Source organism: Callospermophilus lateralis, chromosome 3, assembly GCF_048772815.1.
Source record: "Callospermophilus lateralis isolate mCalLat2 chromosome 3, mCalLat2.hap1, whole genome shotgun sequence".
Lineage (NCBI taxonomy): Eukaryota > Metazoa > Chordata > Mammalia > Rodentia > Sciuridae > Callospermophilus > Callospermophilus lateralis.
This window is the reverse complement of record NC_135307.1, coordinates 193075038-193102136: the sequence shown is the minus strand read 5'-3', so window position 1 is coordinate 193102136 and position 27099 is coordinate 193075038. Positions and strand designations below refer to the sequence as shown.

General features: G+C 36.1%; 1 protein-coding gene across 7 annotated transcripts in view; it reads left to right on the top strand.

The window, feature by feature from the left end:
- The window catches only part of Ncoa3 (nuclear receptor coactivator 3), a 126147-nt gene that overhangs the window by 46744 nt on the left and 52304 nt on the right, over positions 1-27099 (top strand). For all 7 annotated transcript variants that reach the window (XM_077109201.1, XM_077109199.1, XM_077109202.1 and 4 more), the window contains exon 2: positions 8721-8802. The gene's annotated coding sequence lies outside the window, so the exon portion shown is untranslated. The remainder of the gene's footprint in view (positions 1-8720; positions 8803-27099) is intronic.

Below are 27099 nucleotides of genomic sequence, written 5' to 3'. Positions count from 1 at the left end.
TCTTTTGAGTTTGCACCATCTCAGAGGCATGTATGTTAGCTGCTTTCTGTTACTATAGGAAATACCTGAGATAACCAGTTTATAAAGACAAGACTTATTTGCTTGCAATTTTAGAGGTTTCAGTCCAACGCTGGTTGGCCTATTGCTTTGGAAGAGGGAGCATCATGGCCAGAGCACATATCTGACCACTCACTTCAGGACTGAGAATTGCAAAAGAGAGGAAGAGGAAAGAGGCAGATTCCAGTGTCCTTTCAGGAGCACACCGCAGTGACCCATATTTTAAGGTTTCACCACCTCCCAGAAGTATAGTGCTGGGGACAAGCCTTCCCCATGTGGACCTTTGGAGGACACTTGAGATACACACTATGGCAGCACATGTTAAGATCTTGTTGCACTCTCCTGAGTACCTTTCTTAGCCCCACCCAGGGACTCTTCTTATTATGTTTTCACTGTTTGACTTCCTTTTCCTAACATGATTTAAAAAAGTACTTTACTGAAATTACTGAGCCTCATCTCAGAAAAAGGATGAGGAGCAAAGGGAAGGACAAAATTATATTCTCAGTTTATGTAGGACATGGCAATAATGCCATTGATAAAACTGACTTGATTTAAAAGAGTGATTAAAAAGCCAGTTTTTTTTTTTTAATTAAATTTTAAATTGAACCCAGGGTCACTTAACCACTGAGCCAGCCCTTTTTATTTTTTTACTTCAGGCAGGGTCTCTCTGAGTTGCTTAGGGTCTCACTGAATTGTTGAGTCTGACCTTGAACTTGAAATTTTCCTGCCTTAGCCTCCCAAGTTACTGGGATTACAAGTGTGGGTATAGCCAACAAAGGCCAGTTTTTTTTTTTTCCCCCTATTTTTTTTTTTTTTTTCTTTACAACCATTAAAAACAGAGGAGCTTTGGCAATTATATGCCTCTGGAATATCATGGTTTGAATAGAATTCTCATTTGATGGACAGGAAAAACCACACAAAATCAATAGATTTATCAGAGGTTATATGGAGAAAATGTGTAGGAATGTGTAGGTTTCCTTACTCTACCTAATATTCTTATCCAGTTCATTGAAATGTGTATAGCACTTCAGAGAGTACAGGCAAAGTGTTTAGTACTGTTTCCTAGCAGTGCATTGTGACTGCTCAGTGAAATCATTGAATAATCTTCAGGGAGAGGATTTATTCAAGTTGTCGGTAATGATGTTTTAATGATTGTTTTTTGAGACAGAGGCACATTAACATTTGTATTAATGGCGGTAAGAAAAAAATCAAGTCGAATTTCAGAACAAAATTTTATTAGTTAATTTCCGATAAGGTTTTGGATTTATGCTTTCGTGACTTTTAGGTCACACTTGGTTTTAGAGAAAAAGAAATTTGAATCTGATTCTGTTTTCTTCAAGGGCTTATATCATCCTTTGTAGGTGCTTTGCATGGCAAATACAGGTCACATTGTGTTAAATGTTGAGTTTACTTCAATGTCTGTTAGGTTATCTGTATAGCATTAAGTAAAATGCTTTTACACATTGTAGCAGTGAATATAATTTTGATATAATTTTGACATGAACATTATGCATATTAAGTTAGTCTGTTTTTGAATATTAAGGAATGGAAATATTTCAACTCTGGGATTTTCCTTGCCACTCATTCTTCTCCCAGTATAGCTGTCTGTGGTTGGAGTCCTGAGTGTTAATAAATGCCATCACCCATTCCCTTCCCCCCAGCCTTGTATTAAAGCCCAGTTTGCCGGCAGCTGCAGTGGTAGGCATCTTTCAGGAAGTGACCTTGGCTTGTATTAATCAAATTCAGAACACACCAAAAAGCTTCTTGCTAACATGCTGACTTGATGTAAAATTTTATCACATCCATTTTCTTTTAAAATGAAGCCATCTTGTAAAAAGATGTATAGAAAGCTCCTCTAATCACATATACTATATACATGCACACAGAATGCTTCTTCAAACCATTGCCGTTAAAAAAAAAAAAGAAAATCTATCATAAAATTATAGATTTTTTTTATTAGTAAATATGCACAAACTTAAATCATGGGGGTTTAGGAGTTATTAGAAAATTACTCTTAAATGCTGAATTAAGAAAAATGATACATCAGCATTAATTTTATTTATCTGAAACTAACATTAAATTGCTATACAAACTTTATACATTATGAAATATAATATGTACTATGGGATCCTTTAGCAGTTATATGTTAAGTAAGACTTCTGTATATTGACTACTTTTGGGTTTTCAGAAATAACTGGTGTCTATTTTGCTGGTTTGAATAAAAACTAATATCCTGTGTGAAATCATTTCCTTCAGCAGTAGTGGTGCCTATTGGGACTTCTAAATATAAGCTTAAATTTAAGTCACTAAGACTATTAGAATTCAACCAGCTGTCATATCAGTGAGAGAGGTATTCACTATTTGCAGATTTTGTATTTATTTGATATTCTTGGTAGAGCAGTTTGTGTAGCTATTTCATTTTATCCTGCAGTGTTTAAAGGAATCTAGTTTTAAAATGTGGTACAGTTAAGGTGTATGTAATATAGATATTTATGCATATATGTGAGTATGAAGGAATGAATGAGTGATGTAGGTCTTACTATGTTGCCCTGGCTGGCCTCAAACCCATGGACTCAAGCTATCCTCCTGTTTCAGTCTCCCAAATAGCTGGAATCAGATATTTTTTTATCCTTGCTCAATGTTAAATATAGAATGTTCAAAATAGCATTTGATGGATTAGTTTATTGATTTCTTCATTTGGAGGATATTTACATAAAAAATTAATTAGGGGAGAAGTTATTTCTGTTGCCAAAACGGTTCACTCCTGAGTTTGTGTATAAAGGATTACTCCTGGGTTTACTCCTGAAATATTTCAAGAAATGAATAGGAAAAGGAAACTTAAAATTGTGGATCTTTACCTAATTTCTGCAGATCCACTGCATGAAGAGGGTAGGCACACTGCAAGTTTATATTAATAAATCTTGGGGAGGAGATGGGGAATCTTTGCAAACAAAAAATTGATGTGTAAGTACTTTTAAATAACTGTCTTCATTACCTGAGTTTGCTGGAAACACAACTAGCCCAAAAAGAAAAAATATATATATACAAACACAAATTATACACGTGTATATGTATAATTTTTTAAAACCAAAAATTGGTCTGAGAATTGCTGTCTGATTGGGATAAAACTGGCTCCTTGACTTTTCTAAATTTCACTCTTCATTTTGATACTAGCATTAATGATTGGATAAATGAAGGATAAAAAAAAAAAACTTATTTCAAGGAGAAAGAGGAAAATTACTTGGTTATTTCTCCCCTGAAACAGCTGTTTAAAATAAAACTGTCACCTTGAACTTAAGATGTTTCTCCCTTCTCTCTTCCTCCCCATCCTTAAAAAAGAGAAAAAGAAGAAAGCCTTACAAAAAAAGCAATATATGCAGTCTTGGAAGTCAATGAGTTAATGTTCATTTGCAGCCTGAGGGGTCAGCATGCAGTCTGTTTCCTGATTGGCTGTTAAAAGGTGAAATTGAAACCACTGTAAACTTTTGACCCTGTAGCAATTCTTGTGGAACGTCTTCCACTGGTGGAGCCCAGAGTTTTGCTCACCTCCCCACCCAGCTCTCCCACCCTCTTTCCTGTATTTATTCTGTGTGATCCTGCAGCACTGCATGCAGTTTTTCCAGGAGGGGGGAGAGGGGCAGAACAAGCACCAGCTAGCAGCTTGCTGGCATGCCTGTTTCAGTAACCCTGTTATTACAACTCCAGTTCAGTCAAAGATGTGAGATGTTAATAAACTGGTCTGCTGACTGGATTTTTTAGTTCTCTTCTTAAGGAAATTACAAAAATACAGAATAGTTCAATGCCATTGTTCTTCAGTGGGCAGTAAGCAAAATGTATGACATAATTTCCTGGATATATTGAGTAGAAACTAGTTTTTACTTTCAGCTACCTTTACACAACCCGTTTAGGTGTCTAGTGTCCCATGTAATTTTCATATAAATGGCCCAAACTTTACAAAAGTTTTTTCTTCTTTGCCTTTTATAAAGAAACTCGATGGCGTTTTGGTTATGATAACTTTGAGCAGTAATTGCAAAAATTGCACATTCCGATTCATTTATCTTTTTTGTTGAAGTGCTTTTGGGCTTGTGTGTGTCTCTCTCTCTCTTTTACATCTACATGGTGCTTTACCATGAACACAATAATCCTATGAATAGGGTAGGAAAGTTTTGTTTTATTCTGTAGTACTATCATGGGACTCTCTTCCACTTTGATTCTTTCTTTTATCCCTGGGCTATAGTTCAGAATGATATATTGATGCTCAAGTGGTTATTATGTGAACATTTTTTTCACTTTAGGAATTTTGGTGGCTTTTTATGCCTGCTTCTGCTTTCTTAATTAATGACAGTAACCATGATTTGCTTATATTTCCAAGTGTTAGTGCAGTGCCTGGCATTTGATAGATACACAGCAAGCATTTAATTGCATTAAATAAGTCACTTCAAGAAACTCGACTTTATAAAACTTACATTTTCTGAACCCTAGGCTTCTGTTTTCATTGCATCATTTGAATTTTCAGGTTGACTCCACCTAGAATTCAACATGTATTATAATTTATTGAAGGGCCATGTAGAATAAATTATTACAAGGCAACTTGATCCTTATTCGAACATACCATAGGCTAAGTTAGTAATACATATCATTTTTTAAAACCCTGTCGGTATTTTACTTGCCTGTTGCAACAGTTCTTCTCCTCTGTCAAAAAGATGATAGTATTTAATGGTGCATATTTGTAATCTTAGCCTCTCAGGAGGCTGAGCAGGAAGATTGCAAGTTCAAGGCCAGCTGCAGCATTTGGTGAGACCCTGTCTCTTTTAAAAAACAAAACAACATAACAGGACTGGGAGTTTTGTTCAGTGGCAAAATGCCTCTGGCTCCAATCCTTCAATCCCCACTAACCTCCCCCACCCCAAACAAAACAAAACACACAATAATGGACTAAGAAATAAGTAGTTAAAAAAAAAAAAAAGTTTCACTGAGTTAAGTCTGTGTACCTCAAAATAAATGGCATCTTAAATTCACATCAGATCTTTTCTTTCCCTTTCAGTATAGCTACAGGTTGGTTGCGATAGATTGTTCCAAGTGAAACCTATTGTTGCAGTTTCAACAAAGGCTATATTTATCACTTGATAAATAATCCTGTGAAAGAATGTTAAACTTAACACTAATGTTATGCAACCTTTAAGTAACCTGAAAATTAATTGATGAACCAACTTATTCTGCAGTGCTTCGAAGATTAGTGGACAACAGCTGTTTTTTCCCAAAGATGGTGACTTCCCATCTCCATGATTTCAGAAATTGAGAAGGCAGTCTCTTTGAGTTGTGCCAGCAAACGGCCTGGAAAGAACAATGAACTTAAATATGATTGATAGTAGATTGCTCACCCCATTCCATGTTCCACAGCAAAGAAAAATATGTTCATAATATTCAGTGATTGCTTTTTGTTCTGTTGATCTTTCTAAGCATTAGTATTATAGTTTGGATTTTCCTCTATTAACTCCCCTCCCTCAATTTGATTCTTTGTTCTGTCCTGGAGGCACATCTTCTCAGACTGGCTATTAACAGAGCTCAGCAGTATTAACCTCCACACCCCCCCCCCCCCCTTTTACCCTTTAGCTCTCTGATGAAGGGATTTTGATCACTGGTAATACAGGTTTTGATAATGTGGGTCCATTAGTCACCTTTCTGTTAATTGCAGTAGATAAACTAATGTTTTTCCCTCCTTTCTTTTTAGTTATCTAATATTTTAGGAAATATCATATTTAGTTTTTATGTTGGTGTGATTTGGTTTTTGTATGTGTGATTAACTAAAGTCATAATTGTGTAAAGTGGTAAGATCCGCGTGTTTTTGATAAAGACAAAACATGTATTGGGAAACCTGGTATTATTGACTTTGTAGACAGAATCTTGGTTCTAGACAAGTTTAACTCAACCAGTTTTTCTAATGGTCCTGTGCTTCACAGAATCCTGCTATGTAATACTTTTAGATTGTGTCCATGTTCTTTCTTGGTAGACGAGCCAATCATCCGGTGTTGACAATTTAGGAATCTCTGTAGTCTAACTGGAAGAACTATAGGCTGGGAGGAAAGAAATTTGTAGATGGTGTGTTTTTGTCTGAGGGTGCAGACTGGCAGTGTCAACATTTCTTTGAGGAAGAGTTATGAAAACCAGTTGTAGGATATTGGAGTATTAACTGGGTTCTTTTTAACTTCCCATAGTAGGCAGCAGTAATTGATTGTGTCCTGGGTCAGTTATTAGGTACTTGGCACTTTCTGACTTGACTTCCTTTCCTTACCTAAAATTCTTTTACTTATGTGCTACCCACCTCACTACTGTCTCATCTCACCCTTCTAAAAAACAGAACAACAGCAACAATATTAAAACAAACAAACAATAACAACAACAAAAACAACTAAAAAAAAATCTGAAGTGAAACCTGATTTAAAATGAGGGCCAGAAAAATCTTAGAAGTTCTTTATAGAAGTTCTGACTATCTTTCCCTATCTTTTCCTTTAGTTAAATGGGACAGCACAAAAATTCAAAAACAATTTTGAAAACAGAAACAAATGATTTTACTTTTTTTATTTTAAATTTTACTTTTATTTAAATGTGCTTGGAAATTCTTGTTATATTGTGTGTCTGCATTTTGTTTGGTTAACAATAATTTTTTTTTTGAGGTTTTGTGTGCTATGCTAGGTACCAATAAGTAGTTTCTGTATTTTTATTTAATTCTCACAGAGCTTTATCAGCTGACCCCTCCGTTTAACCTTTTTTCTCTCTTTTTTGAGGCCCTAGAATCTTAAATTGACCAGGTTTAGTAAGCCTAGATTACAAACCTAGCAGGTAAGTGAAAGAGCTGGGAATCGAGTCTCCATCTGGACTGCTCTAAAGCTTCTGTTCTGTAACTGTTATGTTAACAATTAATCATATTATTATAGATTGGAAGATGGAGTCCAGGCTCTAAATGTAGTCAGCCTACTTTTGGCATATATCTCACTGTAAACTAGGAGCTGCGATTGCAAATAGGCATGTCATTGCACAGCACTGTTACTCCTCTTACCTTTTGCAAAAACCATATATGATGTGCTTCCCTCCCCCCTCCATTTTCTCCTCTTTATTTTGGGTTTCAAAAGTGCCATGACCATTCATATTTTGCATCAGGATTGTGGTTGTCTGGTCCCTGTGTACTCTGTGTAAATTGACCATAGCCTATAATATGTTTGTTCCTTGGAATTTATGAATGTATCATTTTTTCTATGCCCTTTCCTGTTAGCCCTGCCAATTCTAGCATGACTGCTTTTAACTTTAGGGCATATGGTAGTCATGGTTGTTGTCTTGATATCGATGTTACTTACAGTTAAACTTGTGAATTCATAAGGAGAGGTGAATTTTTTATTAGCTTACTTCTTTGTTTTACCAGAAGCTGCTCCCTATTTCTTTCTTTCTTTAAAAAAAAATATATTTTTTTGTAGTTGTAAAGGGACACAATGCCTTTATTTTTATTTATTTTTATTTGGTGCTGAGGGATCAAACCCAAGGCCTCACATGTGCTAGGCTAGTGCTCTACCGCTGAGCCACAACCCCAGCCCTGCTCCCTATTTCTTTCTTTCTTTTTTTTTTTTTTAGAGAGAGAGAATTTGAATATTTATTTTTTTAGTTTTTGGTGGACACAACATCTTTGTATGTGGTGCTGAGGATCGAACTCGGGCTGTGCGCATGCCAGGCAAGCGCGCTACCGCTTGAGCCACATCCCCAGCCCCCTGCTCCTTATTTTTTGATGTGCAGAATCCTGCTATTTATATGATCATGTATATGAGTGTATATTATTTTGAAAAATTGCCCCTAATTTCCCCATTTAAAATATTTCTTTTTCGACTAGGCACTTGGGGGCACACCTGTAATCTCACAATTCAGGAGACTGAGGCAGAAGGATTTAAAGTTCGAGGATGGCCTGGGAAATTTAGCAAGACCATGTGTCAAAATAAAAAATAAGGGCTAGGGAATGTAGCTCAGTAATATAGTGTCTCTGGCTTAAATATCCTGTAAACTCCTCGCCCCCTCAGATAGACAGACATACAACACACACTCTCACTCGCACACATTCATTTTTGGTAACCTAAATGCATACTTTAATAGAGGGTAAGAAACATTTGGGACTTTTCTTCCCTTGTACGTTTCCTTTTATCTCTTTCTCCTTCTCTCCCTTTATGTGGTTAGTATAGGTTATTTTGGATAGAGGTATTTAAGCATTAGCTTCTGCCAATGCATTAAGTTGGCTTTAATTGTTCTGTTTTGAACATGAATTTGGGCGTATGAGGATACCTACAGTTTCTGAATACTCATCATTTTCATTACTTCTCAGGACTTGGAGCTGGTCTCCTCTGTATACCCCACTTTGCACTATCCATATGTAGAAACAGTGATGGAAGTGTATTGTTGTTTGTCATGCCTGCCCCCCCCCCCTCCACACACACCAGTGGAAGTATTATAGATGGCTAAATAAGGTATCTACTCAAATTCTAAGAAGATTGGCATTGTACTTGATACATTTAGTTTGTTTCACATATTCAGGGAAGGGACAGATGGGAACGGTTAGTTTGACTAATACTAATTCTTACGTGAAGAAAGGACAATAAAATTGAACCTTCTTTATTTTTTGTCCACAGAATCAAAATATTTGCTCAACAGTGGACTCGGAGACCATTAAAAATAAACTCCCACTTGAACATCATTTGACTGCATAGCCAGGTAACTAATTCCTTTCTATTTGATTCATTGTAATTTTTTGACTTTAATCTTCTGAAGATACTACCCTTTTCTTTAATTTGTAATTTTGTTTAAAGTTGTTAGGTGCTTGATGTTTTCTTTTTAAGGATAATAGATCAGGTGCAGTAACTCATGCCTGTGATCCTAGCAACTGGGGTTGCGGGGTCGGGTGAGGTTTAGGCTGGAGGATTGAGGACAGCCTCAGCAACTTAGTGAGACCCTGTCTTTAAAAAAAAAAAAAAAAAAAAAAAAAAAAAAAAAAAAGAGCTTGGGATGTAGGTCAGTGGCAAAGTGACCCTGGGTTCAATCCCCAGTACTCCCTCTTCCCTCCACCAAATGCTAGTTGAATGAGTGGACTTGGAATATTCAAGTGAATACACACATACACACCCCGAACAATGGCTATTTTAAGGGTGTTTAGTCAAAATCTGAATCAGCCCTCACCTGTGTTGACTGTTTACCTTGTGAAGATTATTTTCCCCATTTTGTACTGGCAAATAACATTTTATCTAACCCCTTTCTTCACTTTAATATTGCAGCAGAATAGGAAAAAAAAATAGAAAAAGTTTGATAGCTTAGAAAGCAGTTATGTTTGCTGAGCTAGTTAAATTTATTTTGGTTAGTAATACCATCCTCTTGGTTAGCTCATTTGGAAATCTGAGTTTTCTTTGAATCTTACCCCTCTTTGATATATTTAGTAAATAGGACTTATCTGGTTTGCTATTTTCCTGTCTTTTGTATTTGTTCTACTTTCTGTTTCTAATTTTAGCTTCCTTCAGGCCAAGACCCCATAATTTCATGCTTATTTTTGTTCATGGGTCTTTACTGCTTACTTATCTACTGTTTTTTTACCTGCTTATAATTTTGTTAGATCTTCCTAAATAAATTTTTTTCTCTGGTTTACAGGGGAAAAATTAGTACAGGTACTGGGGGTATAGGTCCTTGGTAAAGTGCTTGCTGAGCATATAGGAAATCCTGCTTTCCATCCCCATCACAGGTAGAGGGAGATGTGTTATATAACTCATAAACTCCCTTCTCTTGACATTCAAAATGGTGCTTTCTCTGGGAATCCATGTAAGCCACCAGCCTTAGCTCTTGCAGCTTCCCTTCAAAATCCCTCAATTAAATATGATATGTACACATTCTGTTCTGTTCTGGACATAGCAGAGAATAATCTCCATCTTTTTTTTTTTAAATTAGAGCATTTTAATTATATATAGGAGTTCATTTTGACTATCATATATACAAGGAATTTGGTTTTAATCCCTATCTTCTTCCTCTTCCACTCTCCCTCCTTTACTCTATTGATCTTCCTTTTGCTTCTTTATTTATTTTTAAAGATATGTTTTCATAACCTTATTTATGTATTTATTTTTTATGTGATGCTGAGGATTGAACCCAGTGCCTCACCCATGCTAGGCAGGCTCTCTACCACTGAGCTACAGCCCCAGCCCCTCCTTTATTTATTTTTAATTGGTACTTTCTACATATATAAAGGTGAAATTCCCTTTGGTACATTTATGTATGCATATAACAGGATTTTATTAAATTCATTCCACACTTCCTCCCCTTTTCCTTCTTCTTCTCTCTGTAGTTTTTTCAACTTTATTTGAAATTGGTTTCCATATTTACAACAGTTATAAAAATATAGTATGAAGAAAGTTGAGATATCCTTTGTCTAGACTCACGTACTTGTATTATTTGATTCGTGTGTGCTGGCTCTCTTGCCTCTTCTTTTTTTCCTGTTCCCACTCTCCCTCTACATTCTGAGCAATCTGAGGGTAATAAGATTGTGCTACTTTTCTCTAAGGTTTCTATTGTATTTCTGAAGAACAGAGTAATTCTTTTATATAACCATTGTACAGTTAACAGCTTCATAAATAGACATTGCTACAAACTTGTCCACTTTCCAGCCTTACCATTTGATATAATTAAGTCTCATAACATTTTCTTCCTGTATAGAATCCCGCCTGAGGTCAGGTACTACTTAGTTACTATTTTTCTTAAATCTCTTTTTTCCTGGGATATTTCTACAGCCTTTCTTTATTTTTTATGATATTGACATTTTTGAAGCCCCCATCTCCAGCAATGAACTGTTCTGGGGATGGAAACCAGGGTCTTGTGCATGCTAGCCAAGGACTCTACCAATGAGCTACCTCCCCAGCCCCATTTAATAGAATGTTGTTCATTTTATTTATTTATTTATTTGAACTTTTTTTTTTTTTTTTTGTAGATGGCACAATATCTTTATTTATTTATTATTATGTGGTGCTGAGGATCAAATCCAGTGCCTCACATGTGCTAGGCAAGTTCTCTACCACTGAGCCACAAACCCAGCCCAAATGTTCTTTTTTTTATACTTGTCTGAAGTTTCCTTGTGATTAGATTTAGGTTTTGTATTTTTGGCTGAAATATTGTATAGATGATGTTATATCCTGAGAACATAAATTCTGGAGGCACATGTCTATCTGTCCCTTGCTGTGATACTAATTTGGACCACTTGGCCAAGGTGTTGCCAGGCTTCTCCACTGTTTAATCTGCCTGTCCTTGACCCCAGCAATAAACTGTGTCTATAGGAGATAATATAGATATTGTGATTCTACTCAGTTTTTCCTAGATTTAGTATTCATTGATGAATCTTGTTTGATCCAGCTTTTTTTTTTTTTTTTTTACTGTGATGGTTGCAAATTGGTTATTTTCTCATTTCAGCATTCCTTTTACATTTACCAGGGAGCTCTTACCATTATTCTGTAATCAAGAGCTTTATTTATTGGTATGGACTAATGAATTATTATTTTGTTTTGAATAGTTTACAGTTAATTACTTTACCTTATTATGTTGCTCTAATATTAGGTTTGGCCAGTGAAGCTCTCACCTTTCCTTCCCTTCTTCTTGTCACAGGCTCCCCTCTGTTGCCACATCTGGCCTGAAACTCAGAATTTTCTTGCCTCAGCCTCCTGAGTTGCTGGGATTGCAGGCTTATTCCACCTTGTCTGGGTCCCATTAGGCTCTTTCAACTGGGTTCCTGTGTCCTTATGTATTAGAGACCCAGGAACTATGGGTGGTAAATGTCCTTATTGCTCTTGAGTTGTTTTCTCATCTTGGCCCTTTTAGTAGACAGAGCTAGGAAATATGCAGGCTGTACACATACACATGCATAGTCATGTTCACAGAAACATGCATATACATATTTTAGAAATCATGAGTTTATATCAATATTCCCAACTTTATGTCTAGTGTTTTTTCTTAGGGTTTGTATTTCACATTTTAAATGTCTTATGCTGTGAGAATTGTGGTCTTCAACATTATTAATACATTTACACATCAACTCTATAATTTAAGATAATTTTAGAATTGCTTTGTTCATTTTACTACAATAAACTTTTTGTGGTGCACTTTGGGTAGTACATTCTAGGCAAGAAATCTATCACTGAGCTACACCCTAGTCCTAATAAACTCATTTAAAATGAGTGGAAGATTTGTTTGCAAATCCCTCTACCCTCAAATTCTGCTCATGATAAGAGTGAATCATTAAAATTTTGTTCTTAAATTACTTGGATTGAGGGCTGTAAGTGTATCTTAGTGATTGAGTGCTTGCCTAGTTTCTGGGTCAGTCCCCAGTACCACTTCAAACAAAACACACCCCCAAAACTTGGATTGACCATGTATCCCTCCTTATCCCTTCTTCCTTTCTTCCATGTTCTCCTTCCCATCCTTACTTTCTACCTTACTTTCTGTATAATCTAACTACGGTCTATATATGAATTGAAATTAGGTTAATTTATTTGTTGCTTGAGTTTCAAAGTTTTTTGTGCCCTTTTTAATTTTGGTTGGTTTTATTTTTTGAGTATGTAGAATGTTAGTATGCTTTCAGTGTCAAAACTGGGGCTGAGGGCATAACTCAGTGGTGGAGTGCTTGCTTAGCATGCTAAGGCCCTGGGTTCCATCCTTAGCATTACCCCTCCTACCCCCGCCCCAGTCAAAATTACACAAAAGGTGTATTTTTTTCTGTATCCCTTCTACACTATCTTTTCTTATTCTTCATAAGTAACATTCTGGTTTATCTTCTCCTTTCTCCTCCGCCCTTTCTCTCTCTAAGCAGATATATATATATATATATATATATATATATATATATATATATATATATATATATATATAATTTTATTTAGACAAAAGATGGCATAGTATATAGTCTTTGCATTTTGCTTCCCCATCCCCTTACTGAGTTTTCCTGGAAAGAATGCTGCATTATATCAAAGAGATCTTTCCTATTCATCTTGTTTTATTATTTATTTATTTATTTATTTATTTATTTATTTATTTATTTATTTATTTATTTGAGGGAGAGAGAATTTTAATATTTATTTTTTAGTATTTGGCGGACACAACATCTTTGTCTGTATGTGGTGCTGAGGATCGAACCTGGGCCGCACGCATGCCAGGCGAGCGCGCTACCGCTTGAGCCACATCCCCAGCCCAATCATCTTGTTTTAATTATGGTAAATTTTGCATAACAAAATCTGCCGTGTTGACGTATACAGTTCAATGGCATGGAGTTCATTCATATTGCTGTGCAGCCATCAGTCTTCCATTTCCGGAGCATTTTATCTTCCTAAAGCAGAACTCTGGATACCTATTAAATTAGTTATTTCTCATTCTTCCTTTACTTACGTCATCTCATTAACTTTTATAGTTTTTTCAAACAATTTTTATGTATGGGTACTGTCGTCGGTTGCTTCCCATATTTTATAATTAAAATAATGCTACAGTGAATAAACTTGTGAGTATATATTTTTTGTATTGCTGGGGGACCCATTACTGAAAGTAGGACTGCTAGGTTAAATGGTATCTATATTGGGCTGGGGTTGTGGCTCAGTGGCAGAGCGCTTGCCTCGCACATGTGAGGCACTGGGTTTGATCCTCAGCACCACATAAAAATGAATAAAAAAAATAAAGATACTGTGTCCATGTATAACAAAGAAATGTTTTAAAAACTGGTGTCTGTATGCTTAGATTTATCCCTAAGCTTTTTGTTTTTTATTTTGAAATAGGGTCTCACTGAGTTGGTTAGGGGGTTGCTAAGTTGCGGAGGCTGGCCTGGAACTTGTGATCCTCTTGTCTCAGTCTCGAGTCACTGGGATTATAGGCATGATCCATCATGCCTGACAGCATAGGTATTATTTTTAAGATTCATTGATATTATGTGCATCAATAGTTTATTTCTTATTGTTGAGTAATATTTTATTATGTGTGAATAGAACAACTTGTATTTCTGGTTTAGGCTATTATGAAAAAAGCTGATGTGAACATTCAGTATAAGTCATTGGGTTGATTTTTCTCTTTTTCCCTCTTGGGTAAAAGACCCGAGAGTGTTAATTGCAGGGTCTTAAGTATATATTAATCTTTATAGTAAACTGAAACTTTTCTAATTTTTCTAGAGTGGCTGTACCATTTTATAATCTACTTGCAATTTATGAAAGTTCAAGTTCTACAGCTTTCCCTGTAGACTAATATTATTAGTCTTTTTAATTTTAGCTATTCTAATGGGGGAGTGGTGGTATCACATCATGAGTTTAATTTACATTTTTATGATGACTAATGATATTGAGAATAATTTTTTTATGTTTATTAACATGTATGTTTTGTTTAAAAGTGTCCAAATGTTTTGTCATTGTTTTTCAGTTGAGTGATTTGCTTTCTCATTGAGCTGTGTAATTTTCTTTTGAAAATATTTTAGGCCCTTTAAGATATGTGTTGAAAGTACTATCAGTTTTTGTTGTCTCTTCACCATCCCCATCACTGGGAACTGAATCCAGAGGCTTTCTCTCTCCTTGAGCTACATCCCTATCCCTTTTTATTTTTTATTTTGAGATGGATCTGGCTAAGGTGCTGAGACTGGCCCTGTGTTTTCTTGTAGACATTTTATGGTTATGATTTCAGCTTTATATTTAGGTCTGTGATCCATGATTCATTTTGATTTAACTTTGTGAATGGTGCAAAGAAAGGGTTGAGGATTATTATTATTATTATTATTTTTTTTGGTGCTAGGGATTGACCCATGGGCATGTGTATGCTAGACATGAGTCTACGCTACAGCTATCTCTTCAGTGCCTGGATCAGTTTTTAAAATGCAGATATTCATTCTAGGGCTATTTGTTGTTGAGATTTTCCTTTTTCCATTGGATTGTTTGGTAATCTAATCAGTTGACCATATTTGATCAGTCTCTGTCTTTTGTCTATACTTAGGCCTATATACATTGTCTGGATTACAGAATTTTATAGTAAGTCCTGTAGAGCTTTTTAAATTAGGACTTGAAATAAAAAAATCAAGTGGTATTAAGTCTTTCAAACCCCCCATCCCCACTCCTGTTTACTCTTTTGGCTAATCTAATCTTTTTTTTTTTTTTTGTCCTGGGTTTCAACCTAGGAGTGTTTTACCACTGAGCTATGTCCTCAGTCCTCTTTATTTTGAGACAAGTTTTGTAAAATTGTTGGGGCTCACTATGAACCTGCAGTCCTCCTGCCTGAGCCTCCCAAGTTGCTAGGATTATAATCTTTCACATTTTAATACAAATTTTGGAATCATTTTGCCAGTCTTGTCGGTCACTTGTAAATTGCTGTGTAGTCAGTCTAGCCAGTGTGGCCATTTTGAGTCTGGTTATTTTGTCAATTTTGCAAGATTGCTGGGCTTGTTTGGATTTTCATTCCTTGTGCTGGAAATTGCTTCCTGGTAGAAGGTTTTAGGTGGACCTCATGTTGTATTATACCCTTCTCCATATTGTTTCCCTACTCCAGGAACCATGATTTTTTTCACTGCCTGGTTTTCAACATGTGAATAATTTCTCATAATTTGCCCACTTGTTCATTGTGGGTTAGACCCTATTCTTCTTTCATGTCCTAAAGTAGAAGCCCTAAAATTTATTTTAGAACTTATAAGAAAGGCTGTTTGTATGTTTTAGCTTTTTTAAAAAAGCTATGTTTATTAACTATTAAGCTTCTTTGCATATATTTAATTGAATAACTTCTGAAGGTTTTTGTAAGGCATATAGTCTTGAACTACTTCTTTTTTTTTTTTGCTACACTGAGGATTAAACCTAGGGCCTGTGCACACTCTAGACGAGCACTCTGTCATTGAGTTACATCCCTGTCCTAATATCTTTCTTTTTCCTACCTTTATTTTTTTGTGGTACTAGAGATCGAACCCAAAGCCTCTCACATGGTAACTTCTCAAAGCTCTATTACTGAGCTCCATCCCTGGTCCCTAATATCTTGAACTAATCTTTTTAGATGATATTACTCCAGCAATGAAAATATGCCTGTGGTTATTCATCAAAAATCTTGAATTTTTGGAATCTTAGCTTGTGATATGATTCATTGTCTTAAAATTAACTTTTTGAACTTCAGTCTCTTCAGAGTTGAAGGATTTACTTCATGAAAATTTCAGTTTTCTTTTTTTAATGTGGTACTAGGGATGGAACTTAGGGGTGCTCTGTCACTGAGCTATATCCACAATTCTTTTTCTTTCTTTCTTTTTTTTTTTTTTTTGAGATAGTCTTGCTAGTTGCCTTGTACCTCAGCCTCTGGAATCACTAGGATTACAGGCATGCACCACCTCTCCCGGACTTGGCAATGCTTTTCATTCCTTCATTCAACTGTATAGTGTTCCTGTTTTTAACTCAGATGATAGAAAAACTGGTTAAGAAATGTTCAAGATAGGCGCAGTGACTCACACCTGTAATACCAGCTACTAGGCATACTAAGGCAGGAGAATCTCATGTTTGAGGTCAATTTGGGCAACTTAATGAGACCCTGTCTCAAAATAGAGAAAGGGCAGGGAAAGTAACTTCTTGGTAGGGTCCTTGCCTCGTACTCAGAAAGCTTGTTCTGTTCCCAGCAACTGCAGGTGAACAAAACGGAATTATCAAGGCCAGGATAATTATCATTTGCCTTTATATATCATTTATTTAAAATTCTGGTTTCTAGTATTCTGCCATAATCTTGTTGAGAATCTTGATGTGAAATATGTATTAATGCCACAATAATAGCCTTCTAAGTTGCAAGAACTTTATTAATTCCTGACCCTCAGTTTCATTTGAAATTTAATTACTAAAGTTTAAGATAGCTGTATTGATTATAAATTCTGCTTTTGTCTTCTAATTAAAATATGAGCCATATTTGTGGAAATTTTGTAAAATTGTTCTGCCTTAAAAACCAAACAATTTTAGTGAATTCCTTTTAGGTTTAATTTGTGTGTAGGAAAATCTCCTCTTGTTAATTTTGAAAGTTACCTACTTGGATATAATAGCTGTCAAACTTAAAACCAGAAAGACCAGTGTTTTTAGCATGGAAGCTAGTAGGAGTAGTAGTCTCATTTTGCTATCAGTTTCTTCATCATGATCAATTTACACATTTTATGGAAGAGCTCAGATTTTTTAGCAGCTTTAAGTTTCTGTGTTTGATAGGTCTGGTTCTTTATTACAGAGGTATTAGTTGCCTGTTAATAGACTAGATTCTCCCCCACTCATTATAAATGCATGATAACTAATGAAATGACTTTGTTAAGAGCTGTAATTTCTATTTTCTTTATTTTAGGCTGGTGAGAATTAATTTCTGTTAGGTGTGCTTCATGCACAGCCCCCAGTTCAAATACAAATATTAGAATAATTGTAAATGATGTTGTTATACTGAGAGAGATTCCACGAATGGGATCTTGCTACCTTGCTCAGGTTGGCCTTGATCTTGTGATCTTCTTGCATCCTTCTGCCTCTTGATTAGCTGGGAATATAGGTGTGTACCATTATGCCTGGGTCATGATGTGTTTTTAAACTTAGAGCATTAAAGTGATGCAATATGGGGGCTGGCACATGTGAGGCACTGGGTTCAATCCTTAGCACCACAAAAAAATAAACAAATAGGAGCTAGGGTTCTACTCGGCAGTGGAGCGCTCAACTAGCACGTGTGAGGCGCTGGGTTCAATCCTCAGCACCAGATAAAAATAGGCAAATAAAATAAAGGTATTGTGCCCCAACTAAAAAAAAATTAAAAAACAAAATAAAGCCATGCTGTTCATATACAACTAGAAAAAAATAAAAAAATGTACAATATTTTATATACATAGTTGTATATTATATATTATATGTCCTGAAAGACACAAGAAGAACTTTGCATGGTACCTGCTCTGTGTTTTTCTTCTTGAGTTTATTGTGCTTCTATTCCAGAAGTAACAACTGTCTGGAGTTCATTTGGTACTTTTTTTAAAAGCCACATATGGCGGGGGCAAGGGTTGTGGCTCAGTGGTAGAGTGCATGCATGAGGCACTGGGTTTGATACCTGGCACCACATAAAAAAATAAATAAAGGTATTGTATTCATCTACCCTCCCCCTCTCTCTCATATATATATATATATGTATGTGTATATATAATCACACACACATACGGTAGGGCTGGGATGTGCCGCAGTCTGGCTGGGCACACAAAATCACGAGCCACTCACAGCTTTGTAGATTCAAACAGCAATTCTTTATTCCCGAACTCACACCGGCCCTCTCCAAACACGTTCTGGGGAAATCCACGTTCTCTGCCCAAATCCACCTCCTCTGCCTCCCCAAAAATCTCTGAATCCCGGGAGAACACAAGGGGGAACTCAGGCAGCAGGATACGCCCTATTCCCAGCAGGAATAATCTTAAACCTGGAACCGCCCTAAACCAGGATCCGCCCTGGTCCTTGAGCAAGGTCACCTTACATACAATGTCACTGCAAAATGTCCTATTTTCATGAGTCCTTCCACTAAGCAACATGGGGTACGCTGGCAAGGAAATTGTCATACCTACTTGGCTAATGGCTCCCAGCATCTCCCCCCTTCTGATTAATTAAACAACAAGTAATGTGGCTTAAGGACCGTGCCTGGTAGGTTGTCCAATTCAACATATGGTTCTTACCTGTCATCGGAAAACTGACCTTTAAGCGTCAGCCTCCTGTCTTAGGTTGATACCACTGCAATTGGATCATACCCGTCACTGACTACCGGTCCAGCATACAGCCATACTTGTGGATAGGTCTATGCACCAGTGGGGGGGGTGAGGTTCTTTGCCTCACCTCTGTTGGCCCCCAAATTTGGCCTTGGTGCCAGTGGGGGAGTGAGGTTAATGTGGCTTAAGGACCGTGCCTGGTAGGTTGTCCAATTCAACATATGGTTCTTACCCGTCATCGGAAAACTGACCTTTAGGCGTCAGCCTCCTGTCTTAGGTTGATACCACTGCAATTGGATCATACCCGTCACTGACTACCGGTCCAGCATATAGCCATTGGCCCCCAAATTTTAGACCATCACTAGCAGAAGGGAGGAGGATACAGAAATGCCACGACACCAAGCCAATTGACGGCTCCTTGGGAAAAATTGCATCACTGGTGACACCATCAGCAAAGATATGCCAGCACTACCACAATTCGCTGCACCAAACAATAGTTACATAGTCCAGGCAAGTTCTGCAAGCAGTTCAAAGTGGAGGAATCTATCAATATGTCCGTTTCCTCCCAAAGTAAGTTGACTCCTTGATTGAACATTACTTGTTGAGTTATATTCATTGATGCATCAGTTTATACAGTTTACTGTGATAGCTATCATAGAAGCTGTAGTTTGGTTTTATCTTTGTCTTCACCGGCACTGGGATGAAAATAGGAATTCTGGCAATGATGCTAAAGAGACATTATCCTGAAAAGAATTAAATATAATGAAAAGGAAAGGTGAAATTAAACAAACAGATCTGTTAACCTCCTTTAAAAACAATCCTTAACAGCTGTTTACCTAATTTAAATTAGTAAACAAACAGATCTGTTACCACCTTTAAAAACAATCCTTAACAGCTGTTTACCTAATTTAAATTAAGCCATTTAAATCATGTGAATAAAAAAAAATAATTCGGATCCATTTTTTCATGAGCGCTCCTCATATATGATATATGGACATATGCACACACAGACATACAACACAAAACACAAATGTGCACACAAACGTACAACACATAAGATAATAATAAAGGCCTTGTAGCTTTACCTAGGTGAAATCTCCATTGCAATGTTTAAAAACTCCACAGTCAAAAAATAAAACTGATCAGAAAAACATTAACCTAGGTTTGTATGAGCTCAAAAATAAAAATAGAACCTTATGATGTGGAAAAATGCAATAATAAAATAGATATTGAAAAAAGCACCCTGGCTAATCACTGTCGCAGATGTAAGAATAGCCAAGCTGGAGCTCTGGATATCAGCTGTTATGGATTTGAGTCAAATCATCTTCTTTTTGATCTGTAGAAATTGCTTTAGTTAGTCTCTCTGGAATCCAAATCTGGGGTTGCTGTTCTTCCTGTGGAAAAACACAAACAGAACCCCGACTCCAGACAATCACTGGGTCAGGACCTTTCCATTGTCCTGTTAGAATATCTTTCCAAAGTACCTTAGGCTTATGTACATTTTTTGGATACATATGTCTTTCTGCAGCACTAAGTCCTGATGAATCTAAATTTAAAAAGTTTAGAGTAAAAAGGGTTATTTTAAGTTTATCTTTGGGGGATATATACCCCTTTCCAATTCCCTCTTTTTGCTTTAATAAGTACATGTCTGTATCTAATAGAAAATGCAAAAAGCAAAGACAACTATCTGAAATACCTTTACTTGACATTTTTTTTTTTTTAAACAATTGACTTTATTTATTTTTTAATATTTGGCGGACACAACATCTTTGTTTGTATGTGGTGCTGAGGATGGAACCCGGGCCACACGCATGCCAGGCGAGAGCGCCACCGCTTGAGCCACATCTCCAGCCCCTTTACTTGACATTTTTAACAATTTTCTAATTCTTGTCTTCCTATATCTTTTTTATCTTCCTACATCTTTTCTAACTTTTTTTTCTTTTTAACTTTCTATACTTCTGTCTTTAAAGTTTTTCACTTCAAATTTTTAATCTTCTTTATCTAAATATCTTTTATTCTATTGTCTTCCCATTTTCATGGTTTTTATTTATTTTATTTTTTTTAAGTAATGCTTTTAAGATTAACTAGGCTTTGAATGATGCAATCTTTCCTCCGTCATGAAGGCATCTTAACCACTTTCAATTTAACCTTTTAAAGCCTTCCAATTATCATCTATACTATACTTTTAAATGTACTTTTTTTACCATCTACAGCTTCACTCTTTTAAACGAGGCTTAGATTCTGTATAAATCACTTTAATGTTAGTTTACATGGCTGCCCTTCAACTAAAGGCTCTTTTTTACTCCATTAAGAAGCTTTGTCTCAATCTGCCATGTACAAATACCTTTTTTCTTCTTTCTTCCTTTCTCAAGCTTTAAAAGTAAGTCTAGTTTCCTCAAAATCTTTTTAAATGGTATTTTACAACTGTTTTACTTTACCACATAGAGATTATCTCATCTAGAAACATTTCTTTTTCTTTTAACCTTCCATATTAAAATATATTTTCACATCTTCAATCTTTTAATATCTCTTTTCTAGCCGTTAACCCTTTTTATAAATTCACATTCTGAAACAACTCTTATAAAATTTCTGATTTAGACAAATTATTCCACTTTAATAAGATGAAAGACTTTCATGTTTTTTATGATACTTCAATACTATAATTGAAACCCAACTGAAAATTTTTCTACTCTTTGTATGTAAATTACACATGATAGAATCTTAACTCTTAGTAACCTTGTTTTAGCAAAGACACAGACACAAAGCAATATTAAACATTTTTCCATTTACCAATTTATGAAAACACACATAATGTTTAAATATATTACCTTATGGAACTTAATAAGTAAAGAGTACTTGATTTCATATTTAGTGGTTTTTGTTTCAACACTTTAGCTTTGTAAATTAATCAGATATCTGTAAAAACCAAGATCTTAGACTAGTGTGGTAAACAGAAATAGCCATCTCTTTCTTATTGAAGAAAAATCCTTCTACAGGATACCATGATGGTACCATTGTGATATATTTAACAACTCCTCTTTAAAAAGCCATGGGCTACATTTTTGTATTGTATCAACATATGCCCTAGCTGTTCTTGGTCTTACTGGGGTACCTCCTTCCTCTAACAATTTCTCTTCCTCGGGGGCGAACAACTTCAAACCTTGAGTCAACCTTTTCCCCCATTTTGCCTGAGAAAGTTCTAGGGACAGGCAACTTGAAATAAAAACAAAATAAATCAAAACAAGAACACATTGTTTTTTGAAATGGTCACCCATTCTTTCGCTGTCCTTCAGGGGCGAGCAATTTCACTTACCTCCAAGCTTCAGGCGTTCCCCGTATGGGCCACCAAATGCCACAGTTTGGCTGGGCACAAAATAACCGAGCCGCCACAAAGCCTTGTAGGTTCAAACAGCAATTTTCTTTATTCCCAAACTCGCACCGGCACTCTACACAGGGATGTAGTTCAGTGAGTGATAGAGTGCTTACCTAGCATATGTGAGACCTTCGGTTTAATTCCTGCTACTGCAAAACAAAATAGAACAAACCCCCCAAAGCCCACATAAACAGTTTCATCTGGTTTTTGATGTATTAATAATGTTCCAGTGAACATTTTTGGTGTATGCTTATTTTTTTAATATTTATTTTTTTAGGTATAGATGGACACAACACAATGCCTTTATTTTTATGTGGTGTTGAGGATCCAACCCAGGTCCTGCCCGTGCTAGGCGAGCGCTCTACCGTTGAGCCACAATCCCAGCCCCTCTTTTTTTAAATATATTTTTTAGTTGTAGATGGATACAATATCTTTTTTTGATTGAACTCAGGGGCACTCAACCACTGAGCCACATCCCCAACCCTATTTTGTATTTTTATTAGAGACAGGGTCTCACTGAATTGTTTAGCACCTTGCCATTGCTGAGACTGGCTTTGAACTCCAATCCTCCTGTCTCAGTCTCCTGAGGTGCTGGGAATACAGGCATGCAGCGTGAACACAATATCTTTATTTATTTTTATGTGGTGCTGAGGATTGAACCAGTGCCTCATGCGTGAGAGGCAAGCGCTCTACAACTGAGACATAACCCCAGCCCCTGTATGCTTTTTTGTATAGAATATTTTCATTGCTCTTAAAGTTTTGAATATAAACTTGGTTTTAACCAGCAATATAACATTTATTTTCAATTCGGTGAAAATGTACACCTTCTTTTTGATAATCCTGCTTTATTATTAAAACAAATTCACTTTATTATCAGTAGATTAGCAGTAAACATTGTTTATTTTCCCTTTAGTTTAAATACTTGGTTATAAAAGATTTACTAAACCATAGTTATTATATAGTAAAATTTAGCAATCTTAAATTATTCATTTCTTTTTTTGTACGAGGGATTGAACCCAGGGGTTTTACCACTGAGATACATCTTCAGCCCTTATTTATTTATTTATTTTTCTATTGAGACAGTGTCTCACTAAGTTGCTTAGGGCCTCACTGAATTGCGAGGCTACTCTCAAGACTTGAGATCCTCCTGCCTCAGCCTCCCAAGTTGCTGGGATTCCAGGCATGTACCATCTCCCCCAGCTAAACTTACAGTTTAATGAGTTTGGGCAAATGTAATAATCACATTTGTGATATAAATCATTCCCATTGTCCCTAAAGTTCCCATGTATGTCTGTGCAGTTAATCCTCTCTACTGTCCTTGGCAACCCAAGGAAACCTCCATCTCAGCTGCTTTAAATCACCAGTTTTGCTATTTCTAGAATTTCATGTAAATAGTATTCTCATTATGTATTTGTTATACCTTTTGTAATTGTCATTTTATTCTTGGATGTTCTGTTTGTTTTTGTTTGCATTTCAGTTTTGAAAGTTTATATTATGATATCTTTTTTGGGGGCGGGGGTACCAGGAATTGAACTCAGGGGCACTCTGCCACTTAGCCCCATCCCAGCCCTATTTAAAATTTTTTTTATTTTAATTTTTTTTAAAATATTTTTTTAGTTTTCGGCAGACACAACATCTTTGTTTGTATGTGGTGCTGAGGATCGAACCTGGGCCGCACGCATGCCAGGCGAGCGCGCTACAGCTTGAGCCACATCCCCAGCCCTATTTTAATTTTTTAATTGTTGATAGACCTGTATTTTTTATTTATATGTGGTGCTGAGAATCAAATCCAGTGCCTCACACATGCTAGCCAAGTGTGCTCCCCCCAGCCCCCCAGCCTTATTTGGTATTTTATTTAGAGACAGGGTTTCTCTGAACTGCTAAGCACCTCACTATTGCTGAGGCTGGCTTTGAACTCATGATCTTCCTGCCTCAGCCTCCGAGCTGCTGGGATTATAGGCGTTCACCACCGCTCCTGGCTTGTATTTATATCTTAAGTTTAATGATATTTACATGTCAGCTATATTCAGTGTCCTGATGTGCCTATTAAAGGCTTTCTTCATTTCTATTATAGTCTGTTTGAATTTTTGCTTAGTTTCCATATCTCTCCTAAAATACCCATGTTTTATTTCATGTTGTCCACTTTCTCAGTTAGAATTTGTAGTGTATTAATCATAATTAAAATCTCACTGTTGATTTCTAGTGCTTTGAGAAGAAATGTTTTTTAAAGAACCTGGCTTCTTTCTGTTTGTTACCACTCTTCTGAGGCTTCTTTGCTTATATCACCAAAACCTGCTTTCATTTATTAGTGCTCACTGATTTCTGGATGCTCAGTGGGGCGAGGTGGTGCATGCCTATAATCCCAGCTACTTGAGGGGAGACCCTAAGCAATTTAGTGACACCCTGTCTTGAAATTAAAAAAATTTACAAAAGGGCTGTGATGTGGCTCAGTGGTTAAGCCCTGGGTCCTGGGTTCAAATCTTTGCCCCCACCCCCCAAATAAAGAAGAAAAAAAAGAATATTGATGACCACACAAAATTTTTTACATATATGTTTGGAGCAGTAGTATTCATACTAACCCAAGGGGCAGCAACTTAAAAGTTCATGTGCTGATGAATAGATAAATAAAATACATATCAATACTACAAAGCATTATATGATGTAACTTGGATAAATTTGAAAACATCATGCTATGTGAAAGAAGCCAGTGGAAAAATTAAACTAGATATTATATAATTTCATTTATATGAATCGTCCAGAATAGGTAAATCCATAGAGACAAAAAATAAATTAGTGACTGCCCAAGGTAGCCCTGAGAGAGAGGGAGTATATATGAGGATGGCAGGGAGGGAATTGCGAGGATTGGGGAAAAGACAACTATGGATGTTAGGTTTCTTTTTGGGATGACGAAAATGTTCTGGGCTAGGGTTATGGCTCAGAGGCAGAGCGCTTGCCTAGCATGTGTAGGGCACTGGGTTCAATCCTTAGCACCACATAAAGTAAAACAAAGACGTGTACACCTCTAACTAAAGAAATAAAAAAAAAAAAAAAAAGAAAATGTGCTAAAATTGATTGTGGTAACAGTTGCACATCTTTTAATACAGTAGCCATCGATTATGTGTTGTCAGCATAGGATATGTGAATCACATTTCAGTAAAGCTGTTAAAGAATGTAGCAAATATGTTCAAGACTATTAAGAGCATTATGTTATAGACGAATTTTATGGTATTTGTCTCATAAGACTGATTTCAAAAGGTTTGTTTTCTTTCTCAAACATTTCTAGGTTTCCTGAGTACTGCTTTGGGCTGGGGATGCAGCTCAGTGGTAGAGCACATGAGGTTCTAGGTTGTCTCTCCAAAGTGGCAATGCTCGTGTGTACACACACGCTTTAATTGCACTTATCTTAATTATTATATTTTCTTTTTTTATGTGTGGTTCTTGGATTAAGCTCAGGGCCTTGTTCATATACTCTACCCTGAGTTACATTCCCAGTTGTCACCTCAGTTTTTATAAATGAGTCTTTATTTTAGAAGTTAACCTGTGATTATAGGGCCAATGTAAATTCTAGGAGCGGAACTTTTCCATGTATTAAGTTTATATTGAGAGGACTTTATTCCTAAATAAAGAAAAAAGTCATCTCCAGACTGATCTGTTTTTGCCTATTTGTCCATTAAATGTTTGTTAGACACCTGTGACTATTTGGCACAGTACCTGCAGATATCAATTATTATTTTCAAGCTTATAACTACAGTTAAAAACATTTACCATACTTTTGGTAGGCTGTGGTTACAAGTGGAGCAGCCACAACTATTTTACTTAAGATTATCTGAGTGCTGTTTCCTCATCCCCCCTTTTTAAAATTTGTAATTTTATGTATTTATTAAGTTTATTAACTTTTAGATAAGAGAAAACCAATGCATTTATAATTTTAAAAGCTTAAATATTTTGAATCAAATATTGATGTAGCAGTCTACTTTAAAATGTGATTTTTTTTTTTGAGCATGGGTTCTAGACTGTATAGGGGTGGGTTTTAAAAGAAAATTCCTATTAATAGTTGTATTTTATTATTAAAGTCAAAGACCAAAGGTTAAGTAGGCTTACTTTAATGGTGAAGCTTTCACAGTATATATTGAAAACTGTAAAGTTGTAAGAAAACTGAAAAGTAGTTGTGATACTGATCTGTTCCCCTTTTTCCTGCTGTGGAAACCAGTGGAGATGAAGTTTTAGTAATTGTTCATAGAAAAGACGGTTTTGGTCTTCAGTTTCACCAGTTTTTCTGCAAACAACACAATTTTGTTCTTTATGACTGAATAAAAATCCATTTTGTATATATGTGTGTATATAATATATAAAAAAACATTTATAGTCTCTGTGTACACATAGACACACACACACACACAAAAAAAAAAAAACAAAAAAAAAAACCCAACTTTATTTTGTTCATCTGTGGACAGACACCTAGGCTAATTGCATCACTTGGGCATTGTGAATTGTGCTGCCATTAACCCATTAACCCATTAACAGGTATGGGTATTCTTTCTGTAGTATGCTTGCTTAATATTTCTTCCCACCCACCCCCATCCCCCACCAGGGATGGACCCAGGGGTGCTTACCATTGAGCCACATCCCTAGCCTTTTCTTATTTTTCATTTTTTGTTTTGAGACAGGGTCTTACTAAATTGCTGAGGCTAACTTTGAACTATGATCCTCCTGCCTCAGTTTCCTGAGCTGCTGGGATTACAGGGATGCACCACTGGAGCTTTAATTCTTTTGGATAAATACAGAAGAGTTGTAGAGCTGGTTCATATGGTGGTTTCATTCTTAGTCTTTTGAGGAACTTCCATAGTGGCTGTACTAATTTATATTTTCATATCAACAGTGTATAAGAATCATCCCCCATCCTCTCTAACATTTATTATTTGTGTGGTTTTCT